Raw genomic sequence first — 19,506 nt, 5'->3', positions numbered from 1 at the left:
GCCCCTCCCCCTGTACCCATGGTATTTCTAGGGCGTAGTTATGTACGCAAAGCACTGGTGTCGCATTTTTGCGAGGGATGGGGTTGGGGCCGCATTGTTACGCCTACTCGGAACGTGCTAGGCAGTCTTGTTGTAGGTTACTCCGGGCGCGCTTGACGGTGTCCGGACGTTTAATGGCCGGACTGGAGAACTGCCTGGAGAGGCTGCTTTGTACTTCCGCTGCAAGGGCCGCCGTGTGCTCCTCTGTTCGGAGGGAGCGTTCAGTGTTTCCATTGACCGTAATTACTCCTCGAGGGCCTGGCATCTTGAGCTTAAGGTATGCATAGTGCGGTACCACATTGAACTTGGCGAATGCGGTTCGCCCGAGCAGTGCATGATAGCCACTGCGGAATGGGACTATGTCGAAGATTAACTCCTCGCTTCAGAAATTATCTGGAGATCCGAAGACCACTTGAAGTGTGACTGAGCCTGTACAGTTGGCCTCTACACCTGGTATTACGCCTTTAAAGGTCGTTTTGGTGGGCTTAATCCTCGAGGGATCTATGCCCATTTTCCGCACGGTATCCTGGTAAAGCAGGTTCAGGCTGCTGCCGCCGTCCATGAGGACTCTAGTGAGATGAAATCCGTCAATGATTGGGTCTAGAACCAATGCGGCGAATCCGCCATGACGGGTGCTAGTGGGATGGTCCCTTCGATCAAAGGTGATCGGGCAGGAGGACCATGGGTTGAACTTTGGGGCGACTGGCTCTACCGCATATACATCCCTTAACGTGCGCTTCCGCTCCCTCTTGGGGATGTGGGTTGCGTATATCATGTTCACCGTCCGCACCTGTGGGGGAAAACCCTTCTGTCCACTATTGTTCGGAGGTCGGGGCTCTTCGTCGTCATCGCTATGCAGCCCCGTGTCTTTATTTTCGGCATTTAACTTGCCTGCCTGCTTGAACACCCAACAATCCCTGTTGGTGTGATTGGCCGGCTTTTCGGGGGTGCCATGTATCTGGCACAAGCGGTCGAGTATTTAGTCCAAACTAGACGGGCCCCTAGGATTTCTTTTGAATGGCTTTTTCCGCTGACCGGATTTATAGCCTCTGAATCCGGCATTAACTGCCGTATCCTCAGCATTGTCGCCGTTAATGCCGCTCTTCTGCTTGTTGCGACGCGACCTGCCACTACTGTCCCTGGTATCTGAATTACCAGGGTTCTTGGTCATATTATTGCTACGAGCAAGCCAGCTGTCTTCTCCCGCGCAAAAGCGGGTCATGAGTGTCGTGAGTGCTGCCATAGATTTCGGCTTTTCCTGTCCAAGGTGTCGGGCAAGCCACTCGTCTCGGATATTGTGCTCGAAGGCTGCTAGGGCCTCTGCATCTGGACAGTGGACTATTTGATTTTTCTTTGTTAGGAACCGTGTCCAGAATTGCCTGGCCGATTCATCTGGCAGCTGAATTACGTGGCTTAGGTCATCTGCGTCTGGCGGTTGCACATAAGTGCCCTGGAAATTGTCGAGGAATGCGGCTTCCAGGTCCTCCCAACAACTGATTGATTGTCACATCCCTAGTCTGGTATGACCTAGACTAGCTAGTCATCTGTGCATCATGTTTATATTCCTTTTAAATTTGAAATGAGGATTGGTGGAACCCTCAGAATCATTTTTGGAAATGACCCAAATAAAAATTTCTTCAAAAGGGTCCAAGAAATGCTCATGTTGCTCTCTGAAAATATTGGACAGAGATAAAAATCAAACCAATATTTTTAGGAGCTCATGGATATTTATTTTGGCCATTTGGATTAATCCGATAAATATTTGCATTGGAAATATATTAGTTATATATATATTAATATATGTCCAAAAATTATGCCATTTATAAAGGAGCTCTAGAATAATATAGTTAGCTCCTGCAAAAATTGGCATAAGGTAATTAAATGATTTAATATTTTAAATTAAATCAAACCAATGTCAAAAAAATTAGAAAACAAAAATAAAAGAGGGAGACTTACCTGGGCCTCCTCCCTGTGCAGCCCAGCAGCAGCAGGCTGGCCCAGCCAGCAGGCGGCCCAGCCCGCCTCCTCCTCTGTCGTCTTCGTCCTCGACAGAGGGAGGGGAGCGTGCCCGGCGCGCGCGCGCGCCACCGCGCCACGCCACCAGCCTCCCTGCTTGCCTGGCGCCCCCCTCGTCGCTCTGGACGATCCCGCGCGTCGCCACGCCCCCCCGTACCCTCTCACTCTCCCCCGATTCTTCCTCTCCTCTCCCTCGCTCTCTCTCTCCCGTGTCCGAACGCGTCGGTCGCCGCCGTTCGCCATAGCCGCCGCCACCGGCCTCCCCTCGCCTCCCTGACACGCGCAGGAGCTCCGCCCCCTCGCCCTGAAGCTCCCCGTCAAGCCACAAGACGCCGGACGCCCTGTGGAGCCGCCGTCGCCGTCGTCTTCCACCTCGGGCTCCGACCACCACCGCCGTCGATTCACCGCACGCAGGACGTCCCCGAGCCCGCTTCGACGCCCGCTGCAACCGCGGTGAGCTCCGCCTCCGTTCCCCTCTCTCCATTTCGCTGGCCGCTCGCCGTAGCCCTCCTCCCCACCACGGCCGAAGCTTCTCGCCGCCGCCCATGTCACCGTCATCGTCTCGGCCCACCTCCGCCCAAACCAAGCACCCTATCGTGCTCCCGGTGCCACGAGGGTGCCGCCGAGCCCCTCAGGTGGCCTCCCCGTGCCCCGCAGCCCGTTCCCGACCGAAGCCGAGCTCCGGCCGCCGCCGCGAGCTTTGCTCCGGCGAGCTCCGGCCTCCCCAGCTCCTCCCACCTGCCCCTCCAGATGCGCGAGAGCCCGGGCTACGCCCCGGTGCTCTCAGACGCCGTCCCCGTGGCCTGTGGCGCGGACTCCGCCGCGTCCAGAGGTCGCCGGCGGCGAGCCCCGTCGCCTGAGCCCCGCCATGTGGGCCCGGCCCGTCAGGTGATTAGCCTAGTGCTAATCACCGCTTAATTAACCCCCTGAGGCTGACATGTGGGCCCCGGTGCCCCCTAATCTTTTAATTAGGATTAAATTAACCCCCTGTTTAACCCCCTGTCACTGACGTGTGGACCCCACACGTCAGGTTTGACCCTAGTCAGCCGCAGTTGACTGCTGACGTCGTGCTGACGTCATGCTGACGCAGTTATCCTTTTTCTGGAATTATTTTAAATCAGGAAATTCCAGAAATTGATTTAAACTTCAAAAATTCATATCAATTCAACCGTAGCTCAGATTAAAATAATTTATATATAAAAAATTATCAGAAAAATGCAACCTTTCCATCTGTACTAGTTTCATGCATGACAAACCAACTTATACTTGCGGTATAGGTGAAAACACATTATGGCATATATAAGAGACTTAATTTAGAATTGCATTTGAGCTTTGGTTCAAATGGACTTCAAACCAAATGATTACTAGTTGCATTAGCTCAAACAACCTCACATCCTCATGCCATGTTCATGCATCATATTGTTGCATATGTTTGTGTATTGATTGCCGACACTGTTCCTTCTCGATAGGTCCTGCTCCGGAGTCTGTTCCAGAGTGCCTGTCTATGAAGCAGTGCCTTCCTTGTTGATCTACCAGGCAAGCAAACCCCCTTGTTCATTTCGACAAAACCCCACTCTCTCGCTCCTGCTCTCAGTTATTGCATTGGGACAACAACGATTCATCTGCTACTTTGTGCTGCGGTAGTTGAACCCATTCCTCTGCATGACCTGTCATTGCCACAGTAAATAGTTGAAACCCTCTAGCATGTGTAGGAGTTGATTGAAGCCATTGTTGTGTTCCTACCATGCTATGCCTGCTATTGCTTAGAGTTGTGTCAGGTCTGATTCATTGGGAATGAATTGGAGTGTTACGATATGTTCTGATGCTGAGAGTGAAGTGTGTGAACACGATTTGGTAAAGGTAGCGGTGAGAGGCCATGTAGGAGTACATGGTGGGTTGTCTCACTGGAACCGTCCTTAAAGCACTGAGTTCTATGTATGTTGTCCAATGACTCAATACTACCACACATTGGAATGCTTAAGTGCCCCTCTCGGCTTATTAACCAACTTGATCTCTGTCCAGGAGTCGCAACTAGTTTCTGGTGTTTGTAGGTAGTGCTATTTTTCTATCAAGTGGCACCCGGCAGGGTGGGCTTGGGACAGACTAGGCACACGTGGCCCGGTGTACCGAGTGGCACCCGGTTGGTGGGCTCGGGAACCCTGCTCACATCGTTTGGGGCCGTGAGCGACACCCCGGCCGGATCTCCTTGCGGATGGAACCCGAATAGGCGATAAACCTGGGCTAGAGTCTTGTGTGGTTAGTCAGGTCGTGGCCGACACCCTCGCCAGGCTTCCGCTTGAAGGTTGCCGAGATACATGACGTGTGCATGGCGGTAAGTGGCGAGAGCGTGTGTGAAGAAGTACACCCCTGCAGGGTTAACATGATCTATTCGAATAGCCGGGTCCGCGGTTATGGACTTCTTGGATGCTTACATGGTACATAGACAACTTGAAGTGGATACTCTAAAATGCTCAAGACAAGTGTGAGTGCTATGGATGGCCTTCTCGTAGGGAGACGGGGATGAATCCATAGTAGTGTATTGTGTGGTGATTAGTGGACTCGTGTGCGCCATATCACCTCAAGAGTTTCTGGTAGTCGTAGAACAGGATAGCCACAGAGTCAAAGCTGGCTTGCTGCAACTAAACCCCACATTACCCTCTTGATACCAATGCATGTATGATAGGATCTGATGTAAGTCTTGCTGAGTACCTTTGTACTCATGTTGCTTTATTTATGTTTTTGCAGCGGAGACTTCGGTCTTATTAGTGTTCTCGTGGACTTCGACTAGTAGCTTGTACCTCAGCTACGATCTTGATCGGACGTTGTAGATAGTCAGGCTTTCAGCCTTTTTCATTGATAGATGTCTGTACTCAGACATGTAATGCTTCCGTTTGTTGCTTGATTGCTCTGAATGTTGGGTCATGTGACCCCTGTTTGTAATAAATGCTATGATGGCTCTTCTGAGCCTTTATCTATATGATTGTTGAGTTATGCTGTGATGCCATGTTGTACAGCACATACTTGCATGTTATGCGTACGTGTAATGTGTATTGCTATGTGTGGGATCTGACTATCTAGTTGTTTATTCTTAGTAGCCTCTCTTACCGGGAAATGTCTCCTAGTGCTTCCACTGAGCCCTGGTAGCTTGCTACTGCTCCGGAACACTTAGGCTGGCCGGCATGTGTCCTTCTTCGATCCTGTGTCTGTCCCTTCGGGGAAATGTCACGCGATGAATACCGGAGTCCTGTTAGCCCGCTACAGCCCGGTTCACCGGAGTCCTGTTAGCCCAGTGCTACAGCCTGGATTCACTCGCTGATGACCGACACGTTCGATGCTGGGTCATGGATGCCTGTCCCTGTAAGTTAGTGCCACTTTGGGTTTACGACTAGCCATGTCAGCCCGGGCTCTTTATCATATGGATGCTAGCGACACCATCATATATGTGTGCCAAAAGGCGCAAACGGTCCCGGGCAAAGGTAAGGCGACACCCGTGGGGATACCGTGCGTGAGGCCGCAAAGTGATATGAGGTGTTACATGCTAGATCGATGTGGCATTGAGTTGGGGTCCTGACATTGATCCTGCTGGCAAGCTGTTAAGCTAATGCCGAGCTGGTCCTTTAAGCTTGAGTGGGAGGTATTTGATGGCGTGGAGATCATCGCCGCGGGCCATATGGATATGAAGGAGATAATCCTCGACCCATACCGCAGGATCTATTGTGCCATCATATGATTCGATGTTTACGGGTTTGAAACCCTCGGGGATTTTATGATCCATTACTTCGTCTGTGAAGCATAGTGGGTGTGCGGCGCCTCTGTACTGGGCTATATCACGACGTAGCTCCAATGAGCTTTGTCTATTGTGTTCGGCCCTACCGGATTTGTGTCCGGCGTGACGGTTACCGTCTCGAGTCGTGGGGCGCCCACACGATCCGTAGATCGGTCTTGTTTGCCTTGCCTTTTCCTCCAACATATCTCGCAGGTCAGGCGCATTTTCCCGTGCCTTGGTACGGGGTGCGGCTTGAGTGGAGGGCCGAGAGGCCTCTTTGTCGCGGCCACGAGGTGGCCGGTCGGCCGTATCAAGTGCTGGTGATGTAGGTTTAAGTGCTTCCTCCTATAATCGGGGTAGCAACCTGCGCTTTGGGTAGCTCTTGGAGGGGCGTTCGAGTTTATGCTCCTCGGCCGCAAGGACTTCAGTCCATCTGTCGGCTAGCAAATCTTGACCAGCTCTAAGTTGTTGCTGTTTTTTCTTGAGGCTTCTTGCTGTGGCCATAAGCCTGCGTTGAAAACGCTCTTGCTCGACGGGATCCTTTGGCACGACGAATTCGTCGTCGTCGAGGCTTGCCTTGTCTTCGGAGGGAGGCATACAATTACCGTCCTCGACCTCTCTGTCTACCGCTCTCTCGTGGGGGCTGGCTTCTCCATCCTCCTGTGCTGAATCTTGCTGGAGGTGGTTTTCTTCGGCACTCTCCGGAGTATTATTATCTCCCGTGCTGGAATCACCGTATTTTCTTTGGCGGGATTTTGAGCGGCGCCGCTGACGCCGACACTTAGGCTGTTTCTTGGAGGGGTCATCCTCCGCTGTTCCATCACCATCTCCTTCTTTTGGGGTGTCCACCATGTATATGTCATATGACGAGGTGGCTTTCCAGGGCCAAATAGGCGCTGGTTCTTCATCGTCTCCTGCATCGGCATCCATAACGTCGATGTCTTTGGAGTCGAAGTCAAGCATGTCGGTTAAATCATCGACAGTGGCTACAAAGTGGGTGGTGGGTGGGCTTTGAATTTCTTCATCGTCCGTATCCGAACCTTGCTGACCGTAGTCCGGCCAGGGCTCTCCTGATAAAGAGAGAGACTTTAGTGTTTTCAAAATATCGCCGAAAGGCGAGTGTTGAAAGATGTCCGCGGCAGTAAACTCCAAGATCGGCGCCCAATCGGATTCGATCGGCAGGGGCGTGGAGGGTTCAGAGTCCGGAGAGGAGTCCGACTCCTTGGAGTCACGAGTCTCGCGAAGTGTGGGGCTGGTGTTCGGCTCGATCGCCATTGGGATCGCAGCCCCGAGGCGGCGTCCAACCACCCATCCTCGATCGGCACAGTTGGCTTCGAATTAGGGGTCGGAGCCGATGCGGGTGCGGCCTCTAGCGCACTATTCGGCGGCAGAGCTAGATCATGCTCGTCGTGACAGCGCGACGCGCTTGGCAGTGGCTCGAATCCATCGAAGATCAAGTCCCCGCGGATGTCAGTCGTGTAGTTTAAACTTCCAAATCTGACCTGACGGCCAGGGGCATAGCTTTCGATCTGCTCCAGATGGACAAGTGAATTGGCCCGTAGTGCGAAGCCGCCGAAGATGAAGATCTGTCCGGGGAGGAAGGTCTCACCCTGGACTGCATCGCTATTGATGATCGTAGGAGCCATCAAGCCTAACGGCGACGACACAGAGGAACTCTCAATGAAAGCACCAATGTCGGTGTCAAAACCGGCGGATCTCGGGTAGGGGGTCCCGAACTGTGCATCTAGGCCGGATGGTAACAGGAGGCAAGGGACACGAAGTTTTACCCAGGTTCGGGCCCTCTTGATGAAGGTAATACCCTATGTCGTGCTTGATTAATATTGATGATATGGGTAGTACAAGAGCAGATCTACCACGAGATCAGAGAGGCTAAACCCTAGAAGCTAGCCTATGGTATGATTGTTGTTCTATATGCTGTCCTACGGACTAAAACCCTCTGGTTTATATAGACACCGGAGAGGGTTAGGGTTACACAAAGTCGGTTACAATGGTAGGAGATCTACATATCCGTATCGCCAAGCTTGCCTTCCACGCCAAGGAAAGTCCCTTCCGGACACGGGACGAAGTCTTCAATCTTGTATCTTCATAGTACAGGAGTCCGGCTGAAGGTATAGTCCGGCCATCCGGACACCCCCTAATCCAGGACTCCCTCAGTAGGCATAATGCCGGTGAGCGTCGATCCCAGTTGTTGTTGCACTTGCTCTTGGACAATCTCCGGAATCCGCGTCACTTGTGCCTTGAGTTCTTGAACCTCGCGCGACTGGCTTTCCGAGCTGGTCTTTCTCTCCTTTCACCCACCAGCATTATAGTATGACGACCATTTTGTGGACAAGCCTTTGCCGGCCACACGACCAGCTGATGACGGCTTACTGAGCTTATCCTTGTTTTTTATTACGTTCAATGCCCTATTTAGAGTGTTGTCCCAAGGGGTGCTCTAAGATGACCCTGCGCTACTGCTTTCAGTCTCCTGTGCCAGAACAAGCTCAAGCGCCCTGGTCTTCGGATCCGTGGTAAGCTCCTTTGTTACCAGGTCCTCCTTGTACTGGGCCCTGACATAGTTCCTGGTCTGCTTGTCACGGTATTTCTCGGAGCGGGGCGGTAGGCCTTGCTCGGCACGCTCCGCGTCCTCCTTATCCCATATAGGCTCCGCCACTATGTAACCGCCGGGACTGAGTTTGTGTTCCCCTAAGTTCAACTCCCGCATTTCTTTCCCCCACTGACTTGATTCGGAGGTTGCGCTGCTCTCGCACTTGATCTTGAACTCCTTGTAGTCATCTTCGCTGATTGAAGGATTTTTCGCCTTGATCTTCTCATAACTATCACGTTTGTCAATCATTCTCTTCACTGCGCTTTTCCAAGTAGACAGGGCCGTGCTCATCCTCGTGAGGGCGCCACTGTTCACTTTATTCCCTGAGAGGCGTGTGTTTTCAAATTCAGCGGGGAACTTGTATCATTCGTGCAACTTCGTGAAGAGGAGGTTGCGCAAATTCCCTCGGTCCTTATGCCTTAGGTTCTCGGTGTTGATCGAGACGGTGCTCCTGAGAATGCACTCGAGCTGAATCGAGTACCCCTTGACTATTTGTTTGGGCTCCGTTGGATTCCCGTCAGAGTCCACTTGAGTAAATTCCTCCTTGACGGTGCGGAGCGCGTTCGGGTGCCAGTCCTTCTGTTGCCTCTTCGGTTGGCTGCCATCTGTGCGTGCACTGCCATCGTCAGTGGTGGCATCCTTGGCGGCAGCATCAGTGGTGGCATCCTCAGGGGCACCATCACTGGTGTCATCCCCGACGCCACTAGGGGTTGTGTAGTCAGGATTGGTGTCTTCCGCGGCGTCCTCATAGCGGTGAGGTTGTTCCTGTTGGGGATCGTAGCAATAATTCGAAATTTTCTACGCATCACCAAGATCAATCTATGGAGTCATCTAGCAACGAGAGAGAGGGAGTGCATATTCATACCCTTGAAGATCGCTAAGCGGAAGCGTTCAAGAGAACGGGGTTGATGGAGTCGTACTCGTCGTGATCCAAATCACCGATGACCAAGTGCCAAACGGACGGCACCTCCGCGTTCAACACACGTACGGTTGGGAGAGACGTCTCCTCCTTCTTGACCCAACAAGGGGAGAGGAGAGGTTGATGGAGATCTAGCAGCACGACGACGTGGTGGTGGAAGCAGCGGGATCTCGGCAGGGCTTCGCCAAGCACCAACGAGAGGGAGATGTGTCACGGAGGGAGAGGGAGGCGCCAGGGACTTGGGTGCGGCTGCCCTCCCTCCCCCCACTATATATAGGGCCCCTAGGGGGGCGCCGGCCCTAGGAGATCCCATCTCCAAGGGGGGGCGGCGGCCAGGGCCTGGTTCCCCTCCCACTTCAGCCCATGGGGCCCTCCGGGATAGGTGGCCCCACCCGGTGGACCCCCGGGACCCTTCCGGTGTTCCCAGTACAATACCGATTACCCCCGAGACTTTCTCGTTGGCTGAAACTGGACTTCCTATTTATAAATCTTCACCTCCGGACCATTCCGGAACTCCTCATGACGTCCGGGATCTCATCCAGGACTCCGAACAACTTTCGGGTTACCGCATACTAATATCTCTACAACCCTAGCGTCACCGAACCTTAAGTGTGTAGACCCTATGGGTTCGGGAACCATGCAGACATGACCGAGACAACTCTCCGGTCAATAACCAACAGCGGGATCTGGATACCCATGTTGGCTCCCACATGTTCCACGATGATCTCATCGGATGAACCACAATGTCAAGGATTCAGTCAATCCCGTATACAATTCCCTTTGTCTATCGGTATGATACTTGCGGAGATTCAATCGTTGGTATCCCGATACCTCGTTCAATCTCGTTACCGGCAAGTCTCTTTACTCGTTCCGTAACACATCACCCCGTGATCAACTCCTTGGTCACATTGTGCACATTATGATGATGTCCTACCGAGTGGGCCCAGAGATACCTCTCCGTCACACGGAGTGACAAATCCCAGTCTCGATTCATGCCAACCCAACAGACACTTTTGGAGATACCTGCAGTGCACCTTTATAGCCACCCAGTTACGTTGTGACGTTTGGTACACCCAAAGCATTCCTACGGTATCTGGGAGTTGCACAGTCTCATGGTCTAAGGAAATGATACTTGACATTAGAAAAGCTTTAGCATACGAACTTCATGATCTTGTGCTAGGCTTAGGATTGGGCCTTGTCCATCACATCATTCTCCTAATGATGTGATCCCGTTATCAACGACATCCAATGTCCATGGTCAGGAAACCATAACCATCTATTGATCAATGAGCTAGTCAACTAGAGGCTTACTAGGGACATGTTGTGGTCTATGTATTCACACATGTATTACGGTTTCCGGTTAATATCATTATAGCATGAACAATAGACAATTGTCATGAACAAGGAAATACAATAATAACCATTTTATTATTGCCTCTAGGGCATATTTCCAACAGTCTCCCCCTTGCACTAGAGTCAATAATCTAGTTCACATCACTATGTGATTGTAATGAATCCAACACACATGGGGTTTGTTCATATCTTGCTTGTGAGAGAGGTTTATCAGTCAATGGGTCTGAACCTTTCAGATCCATGTGTGCTTTACAAATCTCTATGTCATCTTGTAGATGCAGCTACCCCGCGCTACTTGGAGCTATTCCAAATGACTGTTCTACTATACGAATCCGGTTTACCACTCAGAGTCATCCGGATTAGTGTCAAAGTTTGCATCGACGTAACCCTTTACGACGAACTCTTTTACCACCTCCATAATTGAGAAAATTCCTTAGTCCACTAGTTACTAAGGATAAGTTCGACCGCTGTCATGTGATCCATTCCTGGATCACTCTTGTACCCCTTGACTGACTCATGGCAAGGCACACTTCAGGTGCGGTACACAGCATAGCATACTATAGAGCCTACATCTAAAGCATAGGGGACGACCTTCGTCCTTTCTCTCTATGCTGCCGTGGTCAGGTCTTGAGTCTTACTCAATACTCATACCTTATGACACAGCCAAGAACTCCTTCTTTGCCGATCTATATTTGAACTCCTTCAAAATTTTGTCATGGTATGTGCTCGTTTGAAAGTACTATTAAGCGTTTTGATCTATCCTTATAGATCTTGATGCTCAATGTTCAAGTAGCTTAATCCAGGTTTTCCATCGAAAGACACTTTTCAAATAACCCTGCATGCTTTCTAGAAATTCTACATCATTTTTGATCAACAATATGTCAACAACATATACTCATCAAAAATTCTGTAGTGCTCCCACTCACTTCTTTGGAAATACAAGTTTCTCATAAACTTTGTATAAACCCAAAATCTTTGATCATCTCATCAAAGCGTACATTCCAATTCCGAGATGCGCACTCCAGTCTTTAGAAGGATTGCTGGAACTTTGCATACTTGTCAGCATCTTTCAGGATTGACAAAACCTTCTGGTTGTATCACATACAACCTTTCCTCAAGAAAAACATCGAGGAAACAATGTTTTGACATCCTATCTGCAAGATTTCATAAATAATGCAGTAACTGCTAACATAATTCTAACAGACTCTTAGCATCGCTACGAGTGAGAAAGTCTCATCGTAGTCAACTCCTTGAACTTGTCGGGAAACATCTTAATGACAAGTCGAGCTTTCTTAATGGTGACACTTACCATCATTGTCTGCCTTCCTTAAAATCCATCTGCACCTAACAGCCTTACGACCATCAAGTAGTTCTTTCAAAGTCTATACTTTGTTTTATACATGGATCCTCTCTCGGATTTTATGGCCTCGAGCCATTCGTCGGAATACGGGCCCACCATCGCTTCTCTATAGCTCGTAGGTTCATTGTTGTCTAGCAACATGACTTCCAAGACGGATTACGTACCACTCTGAAGTAGTACACATCCTTGTCGACCTATGAGGTTTGGTGGAGACTTGATCCGAAGTTTCATGATCACTATCATAAGCTTCCACTTCAATTGGTGTAGGTGCCACGGGAACAACTTCCTGTGCCCTGCTGCACACTAGTTGAAGTGACAGTTCAATAACCTCATCAAGTCTCCACCATCCTCCCACTCAATTCTTTCGAGAGAAACTTTTCCTCGAGAAAGGATCCGTTTCTAGAAACAATCACTTTTGCTTCCGGATCTGAAATAGGAGGTATACCCAACTACTTCTGGGTATTCTATGAAGATGCATTTATCCGCTTTGGGTTCGAGCTTATCAGCCTGAAACTTTTTCACATAAGCATTGCAACCCCAAACTTTTAAGAAACGACAACTTAGGTTTCTCTAAACCATAGTTCATACGGTGTCGTCTCAACGGAATTGTGTGGTGCCCTATTTAAAGTGAATGCGGTTGTCTCTAATGCCTAACCCATAAATGATAGTGGTAATTCGATAAGAGACGCCATGGTATGCACCATATCCAATAGGGTGCGGTTATGATGTCCGGACACACCATCACACTGTGGTGGTCCAGGCGGTATTAGTTGTGAAACAATTTCCACACTGTCTTGATTGTGTGCCAAACTCATAACTCAGATATTCATCTCTATGATCATATCATAGACATTTTATCATCTTGTCACGACAATCTTCAACTTCACTCTGAAATTACTTAAACCTTTCAATAATTCAGACTTATGTTTCATCAAGTAAATATACTCAGCATCTACTCAAATCATCTATGAAGTAAGAACATAACGATATCCACTGCGTGCCTCAGCACTCATTGGACTGCACACATCAAAATGTATTACTTCCAACAAGTTGCTTCCTTGTTCCATCTTACTGAAAACGAGGCCTTTCAGTCAGCTTGCCCATGTGGTATGATTTGCATGTCTCAAGTGATGCAAAATCAAGTGAGTCCAAACGATCCATCTGCATGGAGTTTCTTCATGCATATCTACCAATAGACATGGTTCACATGTCTCAATCTTTTCAAAACGAGCGAGTCCAAAGATCCATCAACATGGAGCTTCTTCATGCGTTTTATACCAATATGATTCAAATGGCAGTGCCACAAGTATGTGGTACTATCATTACTATCTTATATCTTTTGGCATGAACATGTGTATCACTACGATCGAGATTCAATGAACCATTCATTTTAGGTGCAAGACCATTGAAGGTATTATTCAAATAAATAGAGTAACCATTATTCTCCTTAAATGAATAACAATATTGTGATAAACATAATCCAATCATGTCTATGCTCAACGCAAACCCCAAATATCAATTATTTAGGTTTAACACCAATCTCGATAGTAGAGGGAGCATGCGATGCTTGATCGTATCAACCTTGGAAACACTTCCAACACATATCGTCATCTCACCTTCAGCTAGTCTCTGTTTTATTCCGTAGCCTTTTATTTCGAGTTACTAACACTTAGCAACTGAATCGGTATTTTAATACCCTGCTGCTACTAGGAGTACTAGTAAAGTACACATTTAATATATGTCCAATACATACTTCTGTCAACCTTGCCAGCCTTCTCATCTACCAAGTATCTAGGGTGGTTCTGCTTTAGTGACCGTTCCCCTCATTACAGAAGCACTTAGTCTCGGGTTTGGTTCAACCTTAGGTTTCTTCACTAGAGAAACAACTAATTTGCCGTCTCATGAAGTATCCCTTCCTTGCCCTTGCCCTTCTTGAAACTACTGGTTTTACTAACCATCAACAATTGATGCTCCTATTTGATTTCTACTTTTGCGGTGTCAAACATCGCGAGTTGCTCAAGGATCATCATGTCTATCCCTGATATGTTATAGTTTATCACGAAGCTCCAATAGCATGGTGGCAGTGACTATGGAGAATCATCACTATCTCATCTGGAAGATTAACTCCCACTCGATTCAAGTGATTGTAGTACTCAGACAATCTGAGCACATGCTCAATGATTGAGCTTTCTCCCTTAGTTTGCAGGCTTAAGAAACTTGTCAGAGGTCTCATACTTCTTGACGTGGGCACTAGTCTGAAATCCCAATTTCAGTCTTTGGAACATCTCATATGTTCTGCGACGTTTCAAAAACCGTCTTTGGTGCCACAATTCTAAACCGTTAGCATTACGCACTAAACTATCACGTAGTCATCAAAACATGTATGTCAGATGTTCGCAACATCCACAACCGACGCTCGAGGTTCAGCTCACTGAGCGGTGCATTAAGGACATAATCCTTCTACGCAGCAATGAGGACAATCCTCAGTTTACGGACCTAGTCCGTATAATTGCTACTGTCAACTCTCAACTAAATTTTCTCTAGGAACATATCTAAAACAGTAGAACCAAATCGTGAGCTACGACATAATTTGCAAAGACCTTTTGACTATGTTCATGATAATTAAGTTCATCTAATCAAATTATTCAATGAACTCCCACTTAGATAGACATCCCTCTAGTCATCTAAGTGATACATGATCCGAGTCAACTAGGCCGTGTCCGATCATCACGTGAGACGGACTAGTCATCATCGGTGAACATCTTCATGTTGATCGTATCCACTATACGACTCATGTTCGACCTTTCGGTCTTCCATGTTCCGAGGCCATGTCTGTACATGCTAGGCTCGTCAAGTTAACCTAAGTGTATTGCGTGTGTAAATCTGGCCTACACCCATTGTATGCGAATGTTAGAACCTATCAAACCCGATCATCACGTGGTGCTTCGGAACAACGGACCTTAGCAACAGTGCACAGTTAGGGGGAACACTTTCTTGAAATTATGACAAGGGATCATCTTATTTATGCTACCGTCGTTCTAAGCAAATAAGATGTAAAACATGATAAACATCACATGCAATCAAATAGTGACATGATATGGCCAATATCAGTTTGCTCCTTTTGATCTCCATCTTCGGGGCGCCATGATCATCATTGTCACCGGCATGACACCATGACCTCCATCATCATGATCTCCATCATTGTATATTCATGAAGTTGTCTCGCCAACTATTACTTCTACTACTATGGCTAACGGTTAGCAATAAAGTAAAGTAATTACATGACTATTATGTTGACACGCAGGTCATAAATAAATTAAGACAACTCCTATGGCTCCTGCCGGTTGTCATACTCATCGACATGCAAGTCGTGATTCCTATTACAAGAACATGATCAATCTAATACATCACACGGCATATGCTGCAAAAACAAGTTAGATGTCCTCTAATTGTTGTTGCAAGTTTTTACGTGGCTGTTATAGGTTTCTAGCAAGAACGTTTCTTACCTACGCCAAAACCACAACGTGATATGCCAATTTCTATTTACCCTTCATAAGGACCCTTTTCATCGAATCCGATCCCACTAAAGTGGGAGATACAGACACCCGCTAGCCACCTTATGCAACTAGTGCATGTCAGTCGGTGGAATCAATCTCACGTAAGTGTACGTGTAAGGTCGGTCCGGGATGCTTCATCCCACAATGCCGCCGAATCAAGATAAGACTAGTAATGGCAAGTAAATTGACAAAATCGACGCCCACAACAACTTGTGTTCTACTCGTGCATAGAAACTACGCATAAACCTAGCTCATGATGCCACTGTTGGGGATCGTAGCAATAATTCAAAATTTTCTATGCATCACCAAGATCAATCTATGGAGTCATCTAGCAACGAGAGCGGGGGAGTGCATCTTCATACCCTTGAAGATCGCTAAGCGGAAGCGTTCAAGAGAATGGGGTTGATGGAGTCGTACTCATCGTGATCCAAATCACCGATGACCAAGCGCCGAACGGACGGCACCTCCGCGTTCAACACACGTACGGTTGGGAGAGACATCTCCTCCTTCTTTATCCAGCAAGGGGAGAGGAGAGGTTGATGGAGATCCAACAGCACGACGGCATGGTGGTGGAAGCAGCGGGATCTCGGCAGGGCTTCGCCAAGCACCAACGAGAGGGAGAGGTGTCACGGAGGGAGAGGGAGGCGCCAGGGACTTGGGTGCGGCTGCCCTCCCTCCCCCCACTATATATAGGGCCCCTAGGGGGGCGCCGGCCCTAGGAGATCCCATCTCAAGGGGGGGGGGCGGCCAAGGGGGGACTTGCCCCCCAAGTCAGGTGGGGCGCCCCCCACCCCTAGGGTTTCCAACCCTAGGCGCAGGGGGAGGCCCATGGGGGGCGTACCAGCCCACTAGGGGATGGTTCCCCTCCCACTTCAGCCCATGGGGCCCTCCGGGATAGGTGGCCCCACCCAGTGGACCCCCGGGACCCTTCCGGTGGTCCCGGTACAATACTGATTACCCCCGAAACTTTCCTGATGGCCGAAATTGGACTTCCTATATATAAATCTTCACCTCTGGACCATTCCGGAACTCCTCGTGATGTCCGGGATCTCATCCGGGACTCCGAACAACTTTCAGGTTACCGCATACTAATATCTCTACAACCCTAGCGTCACCGAACCTTAAGTGTGTAGACCCTACGGGAACCATGCAGACATGACCGAGACAACTCTTCGGTCAATAACCAACAGCGGAATCTGGATACCCATGTTGGCTCCCACATGTTCCATGATGATCTCATCGGATGAACCACGATGTCAAGGATTCAGTCAATCCCGTATACAGTTCCTTTTATCTACCGGTACGATACTTGCCCGAGATTCGATCGTCGGTATCCCGATACCTTGTTCAATCTCGTTACCGGCAAGTCTCTTTACTCGTTCCGTAACACATCACCCCGTGATCAACTCCTTGGTCACATTGTGCACATTATGATGATGTCCTACCGAGTGGGCCCAGAGATACCTCTCCGTCACACGGAGTGACAAATCCCAGTCTCGATTCATGCCAACCCAACAGACACTTTCGGAGATACCTGCAGTGCACCTTTATAGCCTCCCAGTTATGTTGTGACGTTTGGTACACCCAAAGCATTCCTACGGTATCCGGGAGTTGCACAATCTCATGGTTTAAGGAAATGATACTTGACATTAGAAAAGCTTTAGCATACGAACTACATGATCTTTTGCTAGGCTTAGGATTGGGTCTTGTCCATCACATCATTCTCCTAATGATGTGATCCCGTTATCAACGACATCCAATGTCCATGGTCAGGAAACCGTAACCATCTATTGATCAACGAGCTAGTCAATTAGAGGCTTACTAGGGACATGTTGTGGTCTATGTATTCACACATGTATTACGGTTTCCGGTTAATACAATTATAGCATGAACAATAGACAATTATCATGAACAAGGAAATACAATAATAACCGTTTTATTATTGCCTCTAGGGCATATTTCCAACAGTTCCTCCATCTCCTGGGACAGCTCCCAGAATTGTTTGCCACCCGAACTGCCGGCCTCATCGTTGTGGGCCATGTTTTGCTCTAAATTGGAAAAAAGTTTGGTCAAAAAGTTGGTTATTGTCAAGGAACAAGATCACGGTCTCATCATTTAGGGTTTGTCGACACCGAGGCATCCTAAAAGCTAAGCTTTTATCATTTAGGGTTTGTCGACACCGAGGCACCCTAAAAGCCTAAGCTTTCATCATTTAGGTTCTTATCGACACCGAGGCACCCTAAAAGCCAAGGTTTTATCATTTAGGGTTTGTCGACGCCGAGGCACCCTAAAAGCCTAAGCTTTCATCATTTAGGTTCTTATTGACACCCAGGCACCCTAAAACCTATGGTTTAATGCAGCAAGAATAAAGGGGCAGTTGATCCTACTTAATTAAGTACTAAGACCCCAGCCCATGCATTAGTCACAAGTACCCCATATGTCCTATTTTTAGCAAAGTCATGCTAAAATTCACGGAAAATTTTAGCATGACCTTTGCTGAAAATAGGACATATGGAGTACCCAAATTTGCCGGAACAGAAGTTAATCGACATTCCAGCAAACTCAAGGGCCTCTCGGGGTACCTGCAAATTCATCACGACACGATGGTCGGAGACAAAACCCAGCCAACTAGCAAAGTTACTGACGTGCTTACAGAAACTTTTTTCTGTAAAAGATGATCATCATCTTTAGAAGTCTTTCTCAGTGTGATCACAAGTAATTCAGAGGCATCACAAGTAATTCCCTGTCCATTTGTCCCTCCCCAACTAGATACTAGAGTAGCACTGTTGATGCCCTGTTCTTGCTGAACTTTATGACAGTATATACAACAACTTATCCTAAATGTGGCTAGAACTACAGATTTACAAATTAAAGGACACAAACTCAAGCAAGATTCCTGAACAATACCCTGACAGAAAACATAGGACAAGCAATGAATGTCTATAACCAGTAAGAACAAGGGGATGATTTTAGCAAGTTAAGTGCAGCTCTAGGACCCTTTGCATGAAATGTATCATGTATCAAACCATCAATTAACTGCTGAACCTAATTGGCTACTACTCGCTAATGCACTCCAGGCTATCAAAGTATAGCACAGGAGCAACGATATCAAACCTAGTAGCACTACTGAACCTAATTGAACCTAGGCAATACTCCAACTGAATGTTGGACCATGCATGTTCTATCTCACTACTAAACCCCAATAGAAAAATTCAGTAACAAATGGAGTAACAGATTAACAAATTACAGTACACAAGAACTAAACTTTGGTTAACTGAATGCGTTAGCTACTGAGCTGTCCAGATTAACAAACTACAGTGCACAAATCTCCTGTCATCATCAGTAACAAAATTCAGATTAACAGATTACTTCCATATGTCAATTTACAGCATTGCATCTCTACTGAACTGAACATGTGGCAAATGACAAATGATGTCTGATGTTGAACAAATGGCATGAAAGACATTGTCTGTCTAAACCTAGGAAGGCTGTCATTACTGTCTGTCTATGATAGCCATCGCAAATGCAACACATGAGCTATCTGTGGCACATAGCAAAGCAATTAACCTGAGATCACAAGTCATAGCAAAGCAATTAACCTGAAGTGTTGAGACACAAGACACGGTCGAGGGGAGGGAGGGATGGAATGGGGAGGAAGGGTGGAGAGGGGGGAAGGAGGAAGGAGGAGAGGTACCTGGGCGGGCGCTGCCGGTCGCCGGAGGGGTTGGGGTCGGGGTCGGCGGCGGTGGCGGCGGCGTCGAAGGGATGGCTCGAGGGCGTCCGAGCTCGTCCGGGTCCTCGTAGTCGAAGAGGAAGACGGCGAGGGGCCGACGCGGGGAGGCTGTCGGCGATGGCGAGGTCGCGGAGGCGTCGGCGATGGCGGAGCTG

The sequence above is a fragment of the Triticum dicoccoides genome, chromosome 3A (genome assembly GCF_002162155.2).
Source record: "Triticum dicoccoides isolate Atlit2015 ecotype Zavitan chromosome 3A, WEW_v2.0, whole genome shotgun sequence".
Lineage (NCBI taxonomy): Eukaryota > Viridiplantae > Streptophyta > Magnoliopsida > Poales > Poaceae > Triticum > Triticum dicoccoides.
Note: the sequence above shows the minus strand (reverse complement) of the source record.